General features: G+C 37.7%; 1 protein-coding gene across 2 annotated transcripts in view; it reads right to left on the reverse strand.

Annotated features, from left to right (window-relative positions):
- Positions 1 to 15,842, reverse strand: part of CD53 (CD53 molecule) — a 32,209-nt gene extending 16,367 nt beyond the window's left edge. Inside the window, exon 1 of one of the 2 annotated variants that reach the window (XM_022584102.3) lies at positions 15,718 to 15,842. The gene's annotated coding sequence lies outside the window, so the exon portion shown is untranslated. The remainder of the gene's footprint in view (positions 1 to 15,717) is intronic. The other variant, XM_022584101.3, reaches the window with a different exon arrangement.
- Between the last annotated feature and the right edge of the window lie 6,194 nt (positions 15,843 to 22,036).

Raw genomic sequence — 22,036 nt, forward strand, 5'->3', positions numbered from 1 at the left:
TCCCAGACTTCACACGTACTATTGCGTTGGCCAAAAAGTTCTTGCGGGCTTTTCTATAAGATTTTATCCATAAGATCAATACAAAGTTACAGTAATCAAAACAACATGGTATCAGCCCCAAAACAGATACATAGATCAATGGAACTGAATAGAGAGCCCAGAAATAAATCTATGCACCTATGATCAATTAATCTATGGCAAAAGAGGCAAGAATACACAATGGAGAAAAGACAGTCTCTTCAAAAAGTTGTGCTGGGAAAACTGGACAGCCACATGTAAAACAGAGAGGTTAGAACATTCTCTCACACCATATACAAAAATAAATGCAAAATGGTTTAAATACCTAAATGTAAGACCAGAAACTATAAAACTCCTAGAGGAGAACATAGGCTGAACACTCTCAACATAAATCATAGCAATATTTTCTTGCATCAGTCTCCTAAGGCAAAAGAAATAAAAGCAAAGATAAACAAATGAGACCTAATTAAAGTTAAAAGTTTTTGCACAGCAAAGGAAACCATCAACAAAATAAAAAAACAACCTATGGGATGGGAGAAAATATTTGCAAATTATGCAACCAACAAGGGGTTAGTATCCAAAATATATAAACAGCTCATACAACTCAATATCAAAAAACCAGATAATCCAATCAAAAACGGGCAGAAGACTTGAACAGACATTTTTCCAAAGAAGACATGCAGATAGATGGCTAACAGGCACATGAAAAGATACTCAGCATCATTAATTATTAGAGAAATGCAAATCAAAACCACAGTGAGGTATCACCTCACATCTGTCAGAATGGCTGTCATCAAAAAGTCTACAAATAACAAATGTTGGTGAGGATGTGGAGAAAAGGGAATCCTTGTACACTGTTGGTGGGAATGTAAATTGGTGCAACCACTAAGGAACTATGGAGTTTCCTCAAAAAACTAAAAATAGAACTACCATATTATCTAGCAGTTCTACTCATGATTATATACTGAGAAAAACCAAAAACTCTAATCCAAAAAGATAATTGCACCCTAAAGTTCATAGCCTATTGGCTATTGAAAATAGCCAAGACATGGAAGCAACCCAAGTGCCTATCAACAGACAATTGAATAAAGAAGATATTGAATTGAATAAAGAAATATATATATATAATATATATATTAGCCATAAAAAAGAATGAAATACTGCCATTTGCAACAATGTGCATGGACCTAGAGAATATTGTGCATAGTTAAATAAGTCAGAGAAAGTCAAATACTATATGATATCGCTTACATGTGGAATCTAAAATATAATAAAAATAAATGAATATGCAGAACAGAAATAGATTCATAGATATAGAAAATAAACTTGTGTTTACCAAATGGGAGAGGGAAGATGGAGGAACAAATTAAAGGTATGGGATAACAGATACAAATGACTATATATAAAATACATAAGCAGCAAGGATATACTGCATAGAACAGGGAATTATATGCATCATCTTGTAATAACCTATAATGAGTATAATCTGCAAAAATACTGAATCACTATGCTGTACACCTGAAATAACACAATATTATAAACCAACTATACTTAAATAAAGAAAGAAAATCCATAGTTCTTCTGCATATTAGCAACAAATATTCAGAACTCAATTTTTAAAAAATACATTTACAATAGCATCAAACTATGAAATATTTAAGAATTAATCTTACAAAAGATGTGAAACATCTACACACTGAAAACTAAAAACCAAACATAAATAAACAAAAAAATATTGCTGAGAGAAATTGAAAAAGATATAAATAAATGGAGAGATATACCATGTACATGGGCTAAGAGACAGTGCTGTTAAAATGTCAATTCTTCCCAAATTTATCAATAGATTCATTGTAATTGCAATCAATGTCACAGCAGATTTCTTTGTAGACATTTGAATATTGATTCTAAAATTCACTTGGGAATGCAAAGGTCTTAGAATAGCAAAAACAAATTTGATAAAGAACAAAGGTGGAGGACAAGCACTACCTGATTTTGCTACTTTCTATGAAGTTACAACAATAAAGAAGGCATAGTATTGGCATGAAAATAAACAAATAGATTAATGGAACAGAATAGAGAACTAGACATATGTGAACAATTGATTTGCAACAAAGATAAAAAGTTAATACAACAGAGAAAGGATATTTTTTTCAACATGATACTGGAAAAATTGGATATTGCAAATATGCAAAAAAATGAATTTGGATACATATATCTCAAAAATTAAGTAAAAAATAGGTCATAGACCTAAATATAAAACCTACAACTATAATACTCCAGAAGAAAATATAGGAGAAAATATTTGCAACCTCGATAGGCAAAGAATTCTCCAATAAGGCACCAAAAGCACAATCCATAAAAGAACTGATAAATTAGACTTCTATAAAATTTTTTTTAAATTCTGGTCTTCAAAAGATACTGTTAAGAGAAAGAAAAGACAAGCCACAGATGAGGAGAAAATATTTCCAAATCACATATGAGATAAAGGGTTTCTATCCAGATTCCAAAAAGAAGTTATGGGAACTTCTGACTTATAGGAAGTAGGTCAGAAGCACAGGTTACAACCTGGGCTTGGGACTGGTATCTTAAATGGAAGGAAGTCTTGTGGGACTGAGCCCTTTACTCATGGAATATGATTCTATCTCTGGGTAGACAGTGTCAGAATTGAGTTGAATTCTTGGACACTCTGCTTGTCTCCAAGAATTGCTTGTTAGTGTGGGGAAGCCGCCTCACACACATATGTTGGAATTAGGTCCAGGAAGCTAATTTACAACCTAGAGCTCTAACAACAGGTGAATGGATAAATAAACAGTGGTATAAATATATAATGGTATACTACTCAGGAATAAAAAGGAATGAACTGTTGGTACACTCTAGAGCATAGATGAATCTCCAAATGATTAAGGTGAGTGAAAGAAGTGAGACAAAACAGGAGTACCTAATGTGTGATTACAGTTATATAACATTTTAGAAAATGAAAACTATAGCAAAAGAAAGCAGATGGATGATTGCCTGGGGACTGGGGTAGAGGAGTATGGCATGGGGTAAATAGAGGGGGAGCAGGGAAGGACAAGAAGAGGAGATCACAAAAGACCATGAACAATATTTTGTGAGTGATGAATATGTTTGTTACTTTGACTGTAGTGACGGTTATTTTATTTTATTTTTTTAGGTAGCTACTGCGTGCGGTTGGTATTCTTTTCCTATTGCTGTCACAGCTTAGCATCTTTCTTTTAATTTTTATTTTATCTTTTTATACAGCAGGTTCTTATTAGTGATCAATTTTATACACATCAGTGTATACATGTCAATCCCAATTGCCCAATTCATCACACCACCACACCCACCCACCCGTGGCTTTCCCCCTTGGTGTCCATCTGTTTGTTCTCTATATCTGTGTCTCAATTTCTGCCCTGAAAACTGGTTCATCTGTACCATTTTTTCTAGGTTCCACATATATGCATTAATATACAATATTTGTTTTTCTCTTTCTGACTTACTTCACTCTGTATGACAGTCTCTAGATCCATCCATGTCTCAACAAATGACCCAATTTTGTTCATTTTTATGGCTGAGTAATATTCCATTGTATATATGTACCACATTTCTTTACCCATTCGTCTGTCGATGGGCATTTAGGTTGCTTCCATGACCTGGCTATTGTAACTAGTGCTGCAGTGAACATTGGGGTGCATGTGTCTTTTTGAATTGTGGTTTTCTCTGGGTATATGCCCAGTAGTGGGATTGCTATGGTAATTCTATTTTTAGTTGTTTAAGGAGCCTCCATACTGTTCTCCATAGTGGCTGTATCAATTCACATTCCCACCAACAGTGCAAGAGGGTTCCCTTTTCTCCACACCCTCTCCAGCATTTGTTGGTTGTAGATTTTCTGATGAAGCCAATTCTAACTGGTGTGAGGTGATACCTCATTGTAGTTTTGATTTGCATTTCTCTAATAATTAGTGATGTTGAGCAGATTTTCATGTGCTTCTTGGCCATCTGTATGTTTTCTTTGGAGAAATGTCTATTTAGTTCTTCTGCCCATTTTTGGATTGGGTTGTTTGTTTTTTTTAATACTGAGCTGCATGAGCTGGTTATATATTTTGGAAATTAATCCTTTGTCCATTGATTCATTTGCAAATATTTTCTCCCATTCTGACGGTTGTCTTCTCATCTTGTTTGTGGTTTCCTTTGCTGTGCGAAAGCTTTTAAGTTTCATTAGGTCCCATTTGTTTAGTTTTGTTTTTATTTCCATTACTGTAAGAGGTGGATCAAAAAAGATCTTCCTGTGATTTATGTCAGAGTGTTCTTCCTAAGTTTTCCTCTAAGGGTTTTATAGTGTCCGGTCTTACATTTAGGTTTCTAATCCATTTTGAGTTTATTTTTGTGTATGGTGTTAGGGAGTGTTCTAACTTCATTCTTTTAATGTAGCTGTCCAGTTTTCCCAGCACCTCTTGTTGAAGAGACTGTTTTTTCTCCATTGTCTATCCTTGCATCCTTTGTCATAGATTAGTTGACCATAGGTGCGTGGGTTTAAATCTAGGCTTTCTATCTTGTTCCATTGATCTATATTTCTGTTTTTGTGCCAGTACCCTATTGTATTGATTACTGTAGCTTTGTAGTATAGTCTGAAGTCAGGGAGTCTGATTCCTCCAGCTCCGTTTTTTTCCCTCAAGACTGCTTTGGCTATTCAGAGTCTTTTGTGTCTCCATACACATTTTAAGATTTTTTGTTCTAGTTCCTAAAAAATGCCATTGGTAATTTGATAGGGATTGCACTGAATCTGTAGATTGCTTTGGGTAGTATAGTCATTTTCACAATATTGATTCTTCCAATCCAAGGACATGGTATATCTCTCCATCTGTTGGTATCATCTTTAATTTCTTTCATCAGTGTCTTATAGTTTTCTGCATACAGGTCTTTTTTCTCCCTAGGAAGGTTTATTCCTAGATATTTTATTCTTTTTGTCACAATGGTAAATGGAAGTGTTTCCTTAATTTCCTTTTTAGATTTGTCAGCATTAGTGTATAGGAATGCAAGAGACTTCTGTGCATTAATTTTGTATCCTGGAACTTTACCAAATTCATTGATTACCTCTAGTAGTTTTCTGGTGGCATCTTTAGGATTCTATATGTATAGTATCATGTCATCTGCAAACAGTGACAGTTTTACTTCTTCTTTTCCAATTTGTATTCCTTTTATTTCTTTTTCTTCTCTGATTGCCATGGCTAGGACTTCCAAAACTATGTTGAATAATAGTGGTGAGAGTGGACATCCTTGTCTATTTCCTGATCTTAGAAGAAATGCTTTCAGTTTTTCACCATTCAGAATGATGTTTGCTGTGGGTTTGTCATATATGGCCTTTATTATGTTAAGGTAGGTTCCCTCTATGCCCACTTTCTGGAGAGTTTTTATCATAAATGGGTGTTGAATTTTGTCAAAAGATTTTTCTGCATCTATTGAGATGATCATATATTTTTATTCTTCAATTTGTTAATGTGGTGTATCACATTGACTGATTTGTGTATATTGAAGAATCCTTGCATCCCTGGGATAAATCCCACTTGATCATGGTGTATCATCCTTTTAATGTGTTGTTGGATTCTGCTTGCTATAATTTTGTTGAGGATTTTTGCATCTATATTCATCACTGATATTGGTCTGTAATTTTCTTTTTTGTAGTATCTTTGTCTGGTTTTGGTATCAGGGTGATGGTGGCCTCATAGAATGAGTTTGGGAGTGTGCCTTCCTCTGCAATTTTTTGGAAGAGTTTGAGAAGGATGGGTGTTAGCTCTTCTCTATATGTTTGATAGAATTCACCTGTGAAGCCATCTTGTCCTGGACTTTTGTTTGTTGGAAGATTTTTAATCACAGTTTCAATTTCATTACTTGTGATTGGTCTGTTCATATTTTCTCTTTCTTCCTGGTTCAGTCTTGGAAGGTTATAACTTTCTAAGAATTTGTCCATTTCTTCCAGGTTGTCCATTTTATTGGCATAGATTTGCTTGTAGTAGTCTCTTAGGATGCTTTGTATTTCTCCAGTGTTTGTTGTAACTTCTTTTTCATTTCTGATTTTATTGATTTGAGTCCTCTCCCTCTTTTTCTTGATGAGTCTTGCTAATGGTTTATCAATTTTGTTTATCTTTTCAAAGAACCACCTTTTAGTTTTATTGATCTTTGCTATTGTTTTCTTTGTTTCTATTTCATTTATTTCTGCTTTGATCTTTATGATTTCTTTCCTTCTGCTAACTTTGGGTTTTGTTTTTTCTTCTTTCTCTAGTTCCTTTAGGTGTAAGGTTGGACTGTTTGTTTGAGATTTTTCTTTTTCCTTGAACTGGTTTGTATAGCTATAAACTTCCCTCTTAGAACTGCTTTTGCTGCATCCCATAGGTTTTGGATTGTCATGTTTTCATTGTCAGTTGTCTCTAGGTATTTTTTGATTTCCTCTTTGATTTCTTCAGTGATATCCTTGTTATTTAGTAGCAGAGTTTTTAGCATCCATCTGTTTGTGTTTTTTATGTTTTATCCCCCTGTAATTCATTTTCAATTTCATAGCATTGTGGTCAGGAAAGATGCTTGATATGATTTCTATTTTCTTAAATTTACTGAGGCTGGATTTGTGACCCAAGATGTGATCTATCCTGGAGAATATTCTGTGCACACTTGAGAAGAAAGTGTAATCTGCTGTTTTTGGATGGAATGTCCTATAAATATCAATTAAATCTATCTGGTCTATTGTGTCATTTAAAGCTTCTGTTTCCTTATTTATTTTCATTTGGGGTGATCTGTCCATTGGTGTAAGTGAGGTGTTAAAGTGCCCCACTATTATTGTGTTACTGTCGATTTCCTCTAACAGTTGTTAGCAGTTGTCTTATGTATTAAGGTGCTCCTATGTTGGGTGCATATATATTTATAATTGTTATATCTTCTTCTTGGATTGATCCCTTGATCAATATGTAGTGTCCTTCCTTGTCTCTTGTAACATTCATTATTTTAAAGTCTATTTTATCTGATATGAGTATTGCTAATCCAGCTCTCTTTTGATTTCCGTTTGCATGGAATATCTTTTTTCCATCCCCTCACTTTCAGTCTGTATGTGTCCCTAGGTCTGAAGTGGGTCTCTTGTAGACAGCATATATATGGGTCTTGTTTTTGTATCCATTCAGCAAGCCTGTGTCTTTTGGTTGGAGCATTTAATCCATTCACGTTTAAGGTAATTATCAATATGTATGTTCCTATGACCATTTGCTTAATTGTTTTGGGTTTGTTTTTGTAGGTCTTTTTCTTCTCTTGTGTTTCCCACTTACAGAAGTTCCTTTAGCATTTGTTGTAGAGCTGGTTTGGTGGTGCTGAATTCTCTTAGCTGTTGCTTGTCTGTAAAGCTTTTGATTTCTCCATCGAATCTGAATGAGATCCTTGCCAGGTAGAGTAATCTTGGTTGTAGGCTTTTCCCTTTCATCATTAAGTATATCATGTCACCCCCTTCTGGCTTGTAGAGTTTCTGCTGAGAAATAAGCTGTTAACCTTATAGGAGTTCCCTTGTATGTTATTTGTCATTTATCTATTGCTGCTTTCAATCATTTTTCTTTGTTTTTAATTTTTGCCAAGTTGATTACTATGTGTGTCAGCGTGTTTCTCCTTGGGTTTATCCTGTATTGGACTTGCTGTGCCTCCTGGACTTGGGTGGCTATTTCCTTTCCTATGTTAGGGAAGTTTACGACTATAATCTCTGCAAATGTTTTCTCTGATCCTTTCTCTCTCTCTTCTCCTTCTGGGGCCCCTATAATGCAAATGTTGTTGCATTTAATGCTGTCCCAGAGGTCTCTTATGCTGTCTTCATTTCTTTTCATTCTTTTTTCTTTATTCTGTTTCTCAGCAGTGAATTCCACCATTCTATCTTCCAGGTCACTTATCCATTCTTCTGCCTCAGTTATTCTGCTATTGATTCCTTCTAGTGTAGTTTTCATTTCAGTTATTTTATTATTCATCTCTGTTTGTTTGTTCTTTAATTCTTCTAGGTCTTTGTTAAACATTTCTTGCATCTTCTCGATCTTTGCCTCCATTCTTTTTCCGAGGTCCTGGATCATCTTAACTATCATTATTCTGAATTCTTTTTCTGGAAGGTTGCCTATCTCTGCTTCATTTGGTTGTTTTTCTGGGGTTTTATCTTGTTCCTTCATCTGGTACATAGACCTGTGCCTTTTCATCTTGTCTATCTTTCTCTGAATGTGGTTTTTATTTCACAGGCTGCAGGATTGTAGTTATTCTTCCTTCTGCTTCTTCCCTCTGGTAGATGAGTCTATCTAAGAAGCTTGTGTAGGTTTCCTGATGGGAGGTACTGGTGGTGGGTAGAGCTGACTGTTCCTCTTCAGTTTTTTTTTTTAGAGGAAAATTTACAACTTTATTTATTTATTTATTGTATTAAAGTATTGTTAATTTACAGTGTTTGTAGTTATGGTTTTATGCATGTATACATATGTTAAAAGGTCCTTCCTAATTTGCTCCTGTCCATCTCTCCAAATTCATAGCAACGTTCTTGGTCTTATACTTTAAAATCCAGCAAGTAACATTGAATACTTTTCTCCATTCTTCCTTCCTTACCTTTGCTCAGCAGTCCTTTGCTGGAATTTGCCCCTTTCTTTCCCTGTGACCCCTTAATTAGGTTAGCTACTAATCATCCTGAGTCTCAGCTCACTAGACTGTCAGCTCCTTGAGGGATTCATCTTTGAATCCTCGAGGCCTAACACAGTACCTAATTACACTAAAAAAGTAAGATGGTTGAATGAACAAATGACTGGAAATTTGCTCATTAACTCTAAATTATCTTGTGTAGTGGGATGAACATGACACTGCAGAGTGAGGAGCTTTGGGCTTGAGATTTATTGTGCCATTAATCTAATCTTTTAGACATTGAAAATAACCGACCCAGAAGAAGACTGGGCCAGATGCCTCCTAGAGTCATCTCATGTCCAATATCTTCAGATCCTGTGACAGCTGCTTCAGTACCCTGTAATATAATTGTCCACAGAGCACCAACTAATGAGGTGCCCACAAACCTGCGGATATCCCCACTGATTCTTTCCTTCACAGACAGGAAAAAGAACCTCTTTCTCCTTCCTGATTTTCCACTTAGACTTGCACCAAACGGAAGGAGAAAAGCCGCCCATTTTGTGAAGATCATTACTACTTTTACCATATGCAACAATGAACCCAGTTTTTACATAAATCAAGAGAGAATTCCCCTTTCCTTTCTTCACTGTAGCTGGTCAGTTATTGAGTTTCCACCCCTTCCAACCCCACTGGAAAAACTGACACCCCTCTGCAGTCAAAATCTGTGACTAATGTGGCCCTGTGAAGAAAGCCCCTGACGTCAGTTTCCAGGAAACCTCCGTGACTGAACTGCAGTTAATTGCAGCACCTCCCACACCCAATGTGGAGGCCAGGGAGGAAGTTCACCCTTTACTAATCTTCCTCCAAGCAAAGAGCTCAGGCTGATAAGCTGTCTCATGGATTTCTAGTTCAATCTCTTTCTTTTCTTTAACCCATACTTGCAGGTCATCTAATACAGTCTTGAAGGTAATCAAGCTTAGAAGTGGCTAAAGTTGGACAGAACTTTCAAGAAACTATCAATTCTTGCTCTCCAGCCTTATCTGATCCAATTTTAGATTTGGAGCCATAGCAAGACAGCTTTGGTGTTACACGGACTATTAGATTTATGAGATGTTAATAAATATTCCTCAAACAAACAAACAAAAACAAACAAAACCATAGGGAATGAGAGGAATCCATAGTCAACAATTTTGGAAGTGAGATTAAATAAAAATAAAACATAAAATAATGAACAGTTTTTTTAATGAGTGACTTCTGTGAAAACTGATATGTACTAATGTACATTGTGGGTGTTTAAGAGAAAAGTCTACTTATATAACTACAAACCTATTCATATATTACAGGTTACTTATTAACAGCTCAGGGAACATAGTGTTCCACGGAACACAGTTTGACAAACACTAGTAATGGATGCGGGCAAGTTTAGTTTTGAATTCTAGCAGTGGTACATACCAGAAGTATGGCCCTAGGCAACTTCCTTAATCTCTCTAACTTTTCCAATTTCCTCATCTTTAAAATGGTGATACGTTAATACATACCTCATAGGTTGTTCTGAGAGTTAAATGAGATAATATTTCCTGGATGGTTCAGTATCAGAGTGCCTGGTTCAGTGAAAACTGAGGAAAAGATCAAGTTCAGAGCTTCCCTAACAGTCAATTCTTAAGGGTGACTCTGAAATTTCTGCTAGATTTTCAGGAATAAAATACATTAGGTGCCAGAACACCTTTTTAGTAATCCTTTGCTTGTTTCATTTTTTGTAAATATCTTTTTAAAAAAGTTTTGTGTGTTCTTGTGAAAAAATTTAAACCATAAAGAGAGTACAAAGAAGAAAGCATAAAATCTTCTGAAACTCCACATCCCAGAGATAACCACCATTAACATTTTTGGTGAACATCTTTCCAGACATTTCTTGATATACACATCTATTTGCTAATTTATATAGAAGAACATGTAATGTTCTTACATCCAGCAAGGTAAGTATTGGCTTCCCATTTATTCCTACACAGAGTCTGTGGAGGTCTTTAATTCATCACTGAACAATATTGGGGCCATTATTAACATAAGTTTTTTTCTAAATAGGAAAGGAAATCTGTTCTCCATGAGGGCTCCCAAATTATGGCCGTCTTGACAAAATAAATTTAGATAAATGATATAGTTCACTGAACTCTGCAAAATGCCAAGCTCTTCATAAATAAATTTTATTTATAATCCTCATATCAACCTCGTAACTTAGGTGTCAATAGCCCCACTTTTCAAACAGGAAGTCCAAGGCTCAGACAGCCTATGTAACTGGCACAAGATCACCCAGCTAATAATCAACAACGACAGGGCACAGGCCAAGGTCTTTCAGTCTCCCAAGCCTGCATTCCTTTCATTGTCCCAGGTTCTGAGTTCTTACCTCACACTTCCCAACTCAACTCCCCCCACTACAATGTGATGAGCCTCCAGGAGGACTCCTTCCATCTTTCAGTCTGAACCCCTGTGAGCAGTGGCTGAGGTAGGATGTGGGTTTTGCATTTCTGTCTATTCATGGAGTAATAAGTAGTTACAGGGGAAAGGGTGATACTAAAATTAAACCAAATCAAACCATCAACTTTCATGTATTAGTTTCCTCTCACCTCTCCATCACTTTGTCAAAGGAATGTGTCTGTCATCTTATTCTTCCCTGAAATTGTGTTCAGGTGAAAATTTCCTTTCAAGGCTGTCCTCAAGGGAGAGGAATTGGTGATTTATAAAAGAGAGAAAGAAGGAAGAAGCAAAGAGAAGAGAAGAAATGAGGAAAAACAAATCCAGATGATCTTGGGGGTCTCATTTTCCTCCATTTGGGAGCTTAGGAAGATCATCACTCAACAGAAAAATCATAGATGCTCCTAGCAGCTGAGCTGAGACAGGGACTTATATAACAAGGGCTCTCTGTAAATCATGAACAGTTACATAAAACAGTTACCATTGTTCCAGAGTCAGTGGACTAGTGGTTCTCTTTCCTTAGCATAAAATATGTAGAATTTTGCTGTTGAGGGTCCCTGTCCTAGAGACCTGTCCATGGTGTGTTCAGGCAAGCTATGCCCACGGTGGACAAGGCTCTCTGTGGGATAATGAAAGCCGTTTCTGTGATATTCCTAACAAAAGTTGGAATAGCCTGAATCTAGTCACAAGGAAACATCAGAAATACCAAAATGGAGAGACAGTCTAGAAAATACTTGCCTGTACTCTTCAAGAATATCAGCATCATGAAACACAAAGAAAGACTCAGGAACGGTTCCAGATAGGAGACTAGAGAGACGATGGTGTAAAACAATGTATGATCAGAGATTTCCCTAGGGTGTAAAATATATTAGTAGGCAATTGGTGGAATCTGAATAAAATCTATAGAGTGGTAATAGTATTGTATCAGTGTTAAAATCTTGATTTTGATCATTGTAAAGTGGATATATAAAAGGATGTTTTCGTTTGTAGAAAATACACACTAAAACACTTAAGGGGAAAAGATATCACGTCAGCAATTACTCTCAAATGAGAAAGCTGGAGAAGGATAAAGAAAACGTGATAAAATGTTAATATTTGAGAAATCCAAATGAAGGGGGTTCAGAAATTCTTGGTATTGTTTTTGTAACTTTTCTGTAAGTACAAATTTTTGTCAAAATAAAAAGTAAAAAAAAAAAAAGTTGAACATAAGTAAATGATCTGAAGGATACCTATCTTGAAATCATTACGATTTAAGTCCCTCATGGTATAAATACTGTGATTCTACAATAACTATGTTTAGAAGAATAAACCATGGGATAATTCTTTAAGGCCTCTATTTGTTCCTAATATAGAGTAAATATTAAGCCATGAGTTCAAATTTACTTGAACAAATTTTAAAAGATGTGAGTTATCAAAATCATTTCTCACCTTTATTCTTTAGTTCTCCTGAAATATAAAATGTCAAACAAAAGTTTGACAAATTAAATAAATACTAAATACTTGATTTGTTAGCATATTGATTTCAGATCATCTGGATTTATAGTTAAGTTGTATTTTCATGTCTACCTATGTTAAAAAGCACTGGAAACTTCTTTATGTGAACAAATAACACAGTTTAATGATGCCTACTTAAAAAGAAGTCTATAAGAAAAGGTGTATAGTGTAGTGTGGAGAAAAGAACATTTCACAGAGACTCAGGAAACATTCTAGATAACTAGTTAAGTAATTTTATGACTTTGGACAAGTCACCTGACCTAAAAATATACAGATTGGAATGTTATAATAGCAAAACAGGGCTCCCACTATGAGTTGGACAATTTATTTAAGCTTAAATCATCTCTAAGTTCCCTTTAAGTGTCAACATTCTAACACTTGGAATATAGTGCATTTATTTTAAATGTTTGTGGAAATGTATCCTTGTGGCTGAACAACTTTTGGCCATAGCTAGGATGTATTGTTGCTACTGCTTGGGTAGGAACTCTACTGTGAAATGGGAAATGAATAGAGGAATTGCCTCTATATCCCAACACAGAGATGGATGGCCTGAGGGCTCACCCACTGGCTCTGGAAAAATGTTATCTTCCTCTTTCAGAAGGCCTACTTCCAGACGGCCTTCCCAAACTGACCACCCAAGCACCAGTTGCAATCCTCTCCTCCTCTGTCCCAGCAGCCACCCTGGAGACCCACTCTGCAGAGCTGTCTAATGTCTCTGCATTAGACGTTCAGTGCTCTGCACCTGCAGTGGCAGCTGGGTCCTGGAGGTTCCTGAAGGCAAGTGTCCAGTCTCTAGGCCCATGGTGATCTGCACACATTGGATGCTCACTCGGTACAGGAAGTACTGTAGGCTGACTATTTCAGGAACATAAACCAAACCACCATGACTAAATCAACACAGCATTTCCGGAAACAGAAGCTGAGAGAAAGAGAATGTCTGTAACCTTGCAAAAAGCTCCACCTTTCACTTAAATCTAGGGGGAAAACCTAGGTTGAAGAAGAAGAAATCTGACTCTCACCCTCATTTCAAGCCACATTCCATCAAGCCTGTCAAGTGGAGTTTTCAGGCATAGCTCCATCCAGGGCTGGGCTTGGGACCCTCCTGGTTAGAGATCTTGCCTTCCACTTTCAGTGCAACCATGGTTTGTTATAGTCCAATCTCATTTTCTTACTCTCATTTCTAGCATGCCTGGGTGTTCACATTTCTTTGAGTTTGCATATACTGTGTCTTGTCTGAAATGCCATTACCCCCAGTCTCCATAGCAAACTCATCCTTCCCTGAAAATGAACCCAAGCAGTCACCTCTCCCAGGGAGTCTTTGGCACACTCCTGAACTCCTACATTTTGTGCACACACTTGCTCCATTATAGAAAAGTTCACATTGTGTCATATTTTTGTATTGCTGTGTCTGTCCTTCATGTTACTCTACAAATGCTTTGAAATTGATAACCACATCAGTTATCCTTGGGTCTCTGGTGTTTAGCATATGTCTAGCTGCTGGCATGTTGCAAAGTAGGAGTGAGGAAGTTTAAACAGACCTCAGGTCCTAGTCTGAAGCCCTCTGCACGGTCAGAAGTTAACCTGAGGACATAAGAAACTAAAGACCAACAGAGTTTGAGGTTTCCAGCGAGTGTCTCTTGTCAATTACCAAACGCAAGGTCACTTAGATAGTAGTAGATGTAAAAGGCTGGGCTTTGAATCATTCCTTGCTGGTATAAAGGTGTCCACTCCTTTCATTTAAAGGTTAAATACTCTAACTGGCCTACACAGGAAACATCACAGGAAATCATGTTTCAGTTCAGCCTTTGCTCTAATTCAACCACAATTTCAAAATAGTGCAGATTCTGGTAGAGATTGAGAAAGCAAAACTTCTTTGTTTAGCCAGCAGCTAAGATTCTGCTTTTGTTCAGTTCTCTTCCAAAGCCCTTGCATACATATCTGATATTTCTTATCTCCCAAGGGAGTTCCTTAAGGGCAAGATTGTTTTTTGGACAAATATCTTCCTTCTACTTTGCCCCTTCCTCCCAGGCACAGTGCCTGGCCCTAGGAGGTACTTAACATCTGATTATTTTTTAAATTCAAAGCGCAATAGTCCCTGAGGTGCTTTGGGAATCTAGAGCCCTTTTCCCCATTCCCATGCCTCATTGTTAGGTGGGTGAGTGTGGTTCTAGGGGACTTTACTCTCCATTCCCAGTAAGATCCTTGCAAATATTGGAAGGAGAAAGCTTTCATCTAGAGTTCCCTGTGGTAACCTTACCCCCAGTGACTATAGTGGTTACAGAAAGCCAGGACCAAAGCTTAGCTATCACTTTCTGAGTCCATAAGACCTCAGTTATTAGTTATGGGACCTGAATTAGAAATCATTGCAATATCAAGTTTGTTTTGCAAGTCATGCAGAGTTGGTGCACGTCATATTATATTTATCAATATTCTTGTTTTGAATACTAAGGATAATTTTATTTGGGGGAAACCTGAGGATCACAGTGGTCTTCCTGCCCTTTAAAAACAACAAATCTAAGCATCTCTTAGTGGTGTCTAGCTTTTACTTCTCGAAATACAGGTTCTGAGCATGTCCTGTGTCCTTGACTCTGAGTTGGGTATTGTGATTTATATCAGTCCTTCTGTTTAGTGTCTCTGAGGAATCACAGTGGGAGTCACTAACTTTACTTTTGAAAATTTCTCAGATGAAGAAGATCTGCGTCTCCCAGCTACCTTTTAAAATAACTATGACTGTTGGTTCTCTGCTCACTTTAAAATCACAAGACAAATCTTCTGAAGATCAGCACATGTAGGAAATCTCCCCAGCTTCATCTTGTACAGATGGCTCTGGTCAACAGAAATGACCAGACCCAAATTCAAGTTCTGAAGCAATTTAAGCAAATGCCCTGACCCAAAGAGATATCAGATAATGGGAATCCAGTTAATTGAAACTCCTTCCAGCCTGATTGCCTTTTGAGGGTCACTAGAATCTTGTTCATAATTTTACTACCTGCAGTAAATATTTGCAAGAGTTTCAGGAAATTGTAGTTACTAGAGAGGTATATAGAGACTCCTAAGAAGATACCCTAGCCCACATAATATGGTTCAGGTCTCTGCTCTCAAACAAGATTAAAATATCACCAATCTTACCTTTTGCAGGCTCTTTTCCTCAGTCCTTTAGGCAGAATTGGTGATTATCAATGAGGCGCCAAGACAAGGCTGGTAACACGGATGTTGGGGCTATTTGTGTAAAAGGAGAAGTGAAGGGGGAATAAATGTGATCACACTGTGATGACAGGAAGCCCAGATGAGGAGACAGAGGAAGTGGGGCTGGGCCCGCCCTCTTTAGCCTCAAAGATATAATCCTTCCCCCGAGGCTTTTTAGAAGCTTACTCCACAACCCACCCAAATGTCTAAACCAGTTTCTCTGCAACTCAGGAAAATCTCAACGACCAAGTTGGTTCAGGCAGGAATCTGTAAGAACTGGTGAGTTCTGGGGAGATTTTGATATTGTTTTTTGTCTAGAAAAGGGCAGTGCTTCTCAATCAAGGTGACATCTCAGAATTACCTGTGGAGCTGTTCAAGGATAAGTAGGCCTGACCCCACCATACTTCTCCAGTCCCATTCAGGTAGACAGACTGGAGTGGAACCCAAGAATCAATATTTTAAGAAGTTTTCTAGTACTGAGACTTAGGAATGTCTCTTAAGCCACTCCACCTTCTCTCCACCCTCCCTCCAACTATCTTCCAGAAGATCTGTAGTCTCCAGTTTGATTAGGTCACTATTTTCAGATTTCCATGTCTCAAAAGCTGGACTGTCCTTATGTAAGGGTACTGTCAGGAGCAAACTCCAAGGCACAATCCAGCGGGCACTAGTAGAAATGATTTGGTTAGTAGAGGGAGCTCCAGGTTTAGAGTCCCAACATCTGGGTTTCCGTCTCAGCTTTATTTCTGTTAGCTGTGAGATACTGAGAAACTCTCAACCTCTCAGCTTCAGTTTATTAATAGTAACATCCAATAATAATTCTATCTTCCTTTGCCCTGAGACATTAAGATTCTGGAATAACTTCTGGCCAGGGTTGGCTCATGGGGAAAGCTGAGTTAAACAAAGAAGAAAATGTTCTTTACTGCAGACTGTGCTGTGTCAGTCCTTAATATTCTCTTACATTCCCTAAATATGTAGCGTTTCCCAAACTTGTTAGATCATAGAACAATGTGTGTGTGTGTGTGTGTGTGTGTGTGTGTGTGTGTGTGTGAGGTATTTCTCAGGGAACAATTTTTCAGTGTAACTATACTTCAGGAAATGCTGTTATAAACTCTCCTCTCTTCAGCTGGCATCACATCTGAGAAATCATTGCCCCTCACCCGAGGCTGCTGTCACACTGACAGGCTGTTGAAGTGGAGTAATTGAGGAAAGACTTCTTGACGAGCTTGATTACTATCTCTCTGTGTCAAAGATTCACATCTCTATGCGCAACCTGATCTCTCACTTGAGCGCCACACAGGCACCTCAAGTACAGTATCCAAAATTCAGCTTAGTAAACTCAGCTTCCTCCCACTCAGCCTGATTTCCACCCCCTCACCCCCATTACCATCTCAGGGAAAGATTGACTAAACTCTCAGTTGCCCAAGTCAGATTCAAAGCATCCTTTTAGGCTACTCTATCTCTCACACTACCACATATTATTGCTAAAAAATGATTAAAGAAGACAATTTTGGTGACAGGAGCAAATTTTATTTAACACTTCTTGAAGTAGACAGTCTCCATTCAGAGAACTGCAAAGTGGGGCAGAAAGCAGGAAGCTTTTATAGAATAGAAAATAAAGAGCAAAGAAGAGAAAAAGAGAAAAATATCTGGTTGACTGGGGCCACATAGTCAAACTTGCTTGGGGTGAGAAGGAACAAGGAAATAAGTATAGAGCCTAGAGTTGATGTGTTGACCAGTCAAGCAAAGCATTTACAAGGACACAAAAGTTATAAAAAATTTCAGTTTGCTGACATGGCACCTGGGGCAGGAGCAGCTCCATCCTGGGCCTAAAGAATTATGTCAATGTTATCAACCAAAAAGTGTTTTAAATTATACCTTTGCCTAAATGTTTTTCAAATCAGGCTACTTCTTATCACTCCATGGCCATTACACTAATCCTTATCTCTCTCCTGGGTCACTGGATACCAGCCTCCTTCAAGATCAGCTTGGATGTTTTCTGCCTCAGTCCTGAAGAGCGCTTTTAAAAATGCATATTTAATCATGTCACTCCCCACTTTAAAACTCTTCAATGGGACAGACTCTGGGAGGGCTCACACCAAGGAGTACATCCCAGAACTTCTGCTGCCAGTGTCCTTGTCCCCACAGTGAAACAGAGCCACTCCCGGCCTCTGCAGGAGACCCTCCAACACTAGCAGCCATTTCAGGGGAAATGTAAGCAATCTGTCCTGTTCCTCTGATCTTAGCCTGGAGTTCTGGTGTCTGCAAGCACTTCTCATCTCTCAGAAAGCTGCCCCTCCAAGAGCAGAGGCAGCGAGAGGACGTGTGTGCACCAGTCCGCATGGGGAAGCAGTAGGGACAGAGCCTGGAACCACCTCCTGGTTCTCCCTCCAGAGAAACAAGGAAAAGAACTAGCAAGAGCTTGACAAACGCCTGGCTTTGAATTGGAGACCATTCACCTGCCTATTGCTTCATTCCTGGAAATTTCACTGCAACTAATTAAGGAAAAAAAAATACCTGAAAGAAAGAAAGCAAAGAAAAATATACCCAAGAAATCCTAAAGAACACAGTGTGGATGAAAGGCTCTTGGTGCTCCAGCCAGAAGTCAGTGCTGTGCCTCTGAGGTGGGAGAGCCAACTTCAGGACATCGGTCCACAAGAAACCTCCCAGCTCCACATAATATCAAATGGCTAAAATATCCCAGATATCTCCATTTCAACGCCAAGACCCAGCTTCACTCAATGACCAGCAAGCTACAGTGCTGGACACCCTATGCCAAACAACTAGCAAGACAGGAACACAGCCCCATCCATTAGCAGAGAGGCTGCCTAAAATCATAATAAGGCTACAGACACCCCAAAACACACCACCAGACGTGGACTGGCCCACCAGAAAGACAATATTCAGCCTCATCCATGAGAACACAGGCACTAGTCCCCTCCACCAGGAAACCTACACAACCAACTGAACCAACCTTAGCCACTTGGGACAGACACCAAAAACAAAGGGAACTAAGAAACTGCAACCTGAAAAAAGGAGACCCCAAACACATTAAGTTAAGCAAAATGAAAAGACAGAAAAACACACAGCTGATGAAGGAGTAAGTTAAAAACCCACCAGACCTAACAAATGAAGAGAAAATAGGCAGTCTACCTGAAAAATAATTCAGAATGATAGTGAAGATGACAAAATATTGGAAATAAAATAGAGAAAATGCAAGAAACATTTAACAAGGGCCTAGAAGAAATAAAGATGAAACAAGCAATGATGAACAACACAATAAATGAAATTAAAAATACTCTAAAAGGGATCAATAGCAGAATAACTGAGGCAGAAGAACGGATAAGTGACCTGGAAGATAAAATAGTGGAAATAACTACTGTAGAGCAGAATAAAGAGAAAAGAATGAAAAGAACTGAGGACAATCTCAGAGACTTCTGGGACAACATTAAACACACCAACATTCGAATTATAGGGGTCCCAGAAAAGAAGAGAAAAAGAAAGGGCCTGAGAAAATATTTGAAGAGATTATAGTTGAAAACTTCCCTAATATAGGAAAGGAAATAGTTAATCAAGTCCAGGAAGCACAGAGAGTCCCATACAGTATAAATCCGAGGAGAAACATGCCAAGACACATATTAATCAAACTATCAAAAATTAAATACAAAGAAAGCACATTAAAAGCAGCAAGGGAAAAACAACAAATAACACACAAGGGAATCCCCATAAGGTTAACAGCTGATCTCTCAGCAGAAACTCTGCAAGCCAGAAGGGATTGGCAGGACATATTTAAAGTGATGAAGCAGAAAAACCTACAACCAAGATTATTGTACCCAGCAAGGATCTCATTCAGATCTAATGGAGAAATTAAAACCTTTATCGTCAAGCAAAAGCTGAGAGAGTTCAGCACCACCAAACCAGCTTTAAAACAAATGCTAAAGGAACTTCACTAGGCAAGAAACACAAGAGAAGGAAAAGACCTTCAATAACAAACCCAAAACAATTAAGTAAATGGGAATAGGAACATACATATCAATAATTACCTTAAATGTAAATGGATTAAATGCTCCCACCAAAAAACACAGACTGGCTGAATGGATACAAAAACAAGACCCACATATATGCTGTCTACAAGAGACCCACTTCAGACCTAGGGACACATACAGACTGAAAGTGAGGGGATGGAAAAAGATATTCCATGTAAATGGAAACCAAAAGAAAGCTGGAGTAGCAATTCTCATATCAGACAAAATAGACTTTAAAATAAAGACTATGACAAGAGACAAAAAAGACACTACATAATGATCAAGAGATCGATCCAAGAAGAAGATATAACAATTGCAAATATTTATGCACCCAACATAGGAGCACCTCAAAACATAAGGCAAATACTAACAGCCATAAAAGGGGGAATCGACAGTAACACATTCATAGTAGGGGACTTTAACACCCCACTTTCACCAATGGACAGATCATCCAAAATGAAAATAAATAAGGAAACACAAGCTTTAAATGATACATTAAACAAGATGGACTTAATTGATATTTATAGGACATTCCATCCAAAAACAACAGAATACATATTTTTCTCAAGTGCTCCTGGAACAGTCTCTAGGATAGATCATATCTTAGGTCACAAATCTAGCCTTGGTAAATTTAAGAAAATTGAAATCATATCAAGTATCTGTCCGACAAAAACACTATGAGACTAGATATCAATTACAGGAAAAGATCTGTAAAAAATACAAACACATGGAGAGTAAACAATACACTACTTAATAACAAAGTGACCACTGAAGAAATCAAAGAGGAAATAAAAAAATACCTAGAAACAAATGACAATGGAGACACGATGACCCAAAACCTATGGGATGCAGCAAAAGCAGTTCTAAGAGGGAAGTTTATAGCAATACAAGCCCACCTTAAGAAACAGGAAACATGAATAAACAACCTAACCTTGCACCTAAAGAAATTAGAGAAAGAAGCACAAAAAACCCCCAAAGTTAGCAGAAGGAAAGAAATCATAAAAATCAGATCAGAAATAAATGAAAAAGAAATGAAGGAAACGACAGCAAAGATCAATGAAACTGAAAGCTGGTTCTTTGGGAAGATAAACAAAATAGATAAACCATTAGCCAGGCTCATGAAGAAAAAAAGGGAGAGGCCTCAAATCAATAGAATTGAGCTATTTGTAATGAGGTGGATAGACCTAGAGTCTGTCATACAGAGTGAAGTAATTCACAAAGAGAAAGACAAATACTGTATGCTAACACATATATATGGAGTTTAAGAAAAAAAATGTCATGAAGAACATAGGGGTAAGACAGGAATAAAGACACAGACCCACTAGAGAATGGACTTGAGGATATGGAGAGGGGGAAGGGCAAGCTGTGACAAAGCGAGAGAGAGGCATGGACATATATACACTACCAAACGTAACGTAGATAGCTAGTGGGAAGCAACTGCATTTCACAGGATGATCAGCTCGGTGCTTTGTGAGCCTGGAGGGGTGGGATAGGGAGGGTGGGAGGGAGGGAGACACAAGAGGGAAGAGATATGGGAACATATGTATATGTGTGATTCACTTTGTTATAAAGCAGAAACTAACACACCATTGTAAAGGAATTATACTCCAATAAAGATGTAAAAATAAATAAATAAATAAATACTTAAAAAAAAAAAAAAGCTCCCAAATACCCTCAGATGACCACACTCAGGAGAAACAAGCTCCACCATTACACCATCATCAAGGTCACTCTGACCACTGAGTCAGCTATAAAGAAGATAGAAGATAACACACACTTGTGTTCATTGTGGATGTCAAGGTCAACAAGCACCAGATCAAACAGGCTGTGAAGAAGCTCTGTGACACTGATGTGGCCAAGGTCAACACTCTCATCAGGCCTAAAAGAAAGAAGAAGGCATAGGTTCCACTGGCTCCTGACTATGGTGCCTTGAATATTGCCAACAAAATTGGGATCATCTAAACTGAGTCCAGATGACTAATTCTAAATATATATTTTCACCCATATTTTAAAAATAAAGAATAAAAAACATAAAAACAAACAGAAAAAGAATGCTCAACATCATTAATCATTAGAGAAAGGCAAATCAAAACTACAATGAGATATCACCTCACACTGGTCAGAATGGCCATCATCAAAAAATCTACAAACAATAAATGCTGGAGAGGGTGTGAAGAAAAGGGAACACTCTTGCACTGTTGCTGGGAATGTAAATTGATACAGCCACTATGGAGAACTGT

Source organism: Delphinapterus leucas, chromosome 1 (assembly GCF_059928025.1).
Source record: "Delphinapterus leucas isolate spDelLeu-1000000601 "Yukka" chromosome 1, BTC_Dleu_Yukka2, whole genome shotgun sequence".
NCBI lineage: Eukaryota > Metazoa > Chordata > Mammalia > Artiodactyla > Monodontidae > Delphinapterus > Delphinapterus leucas.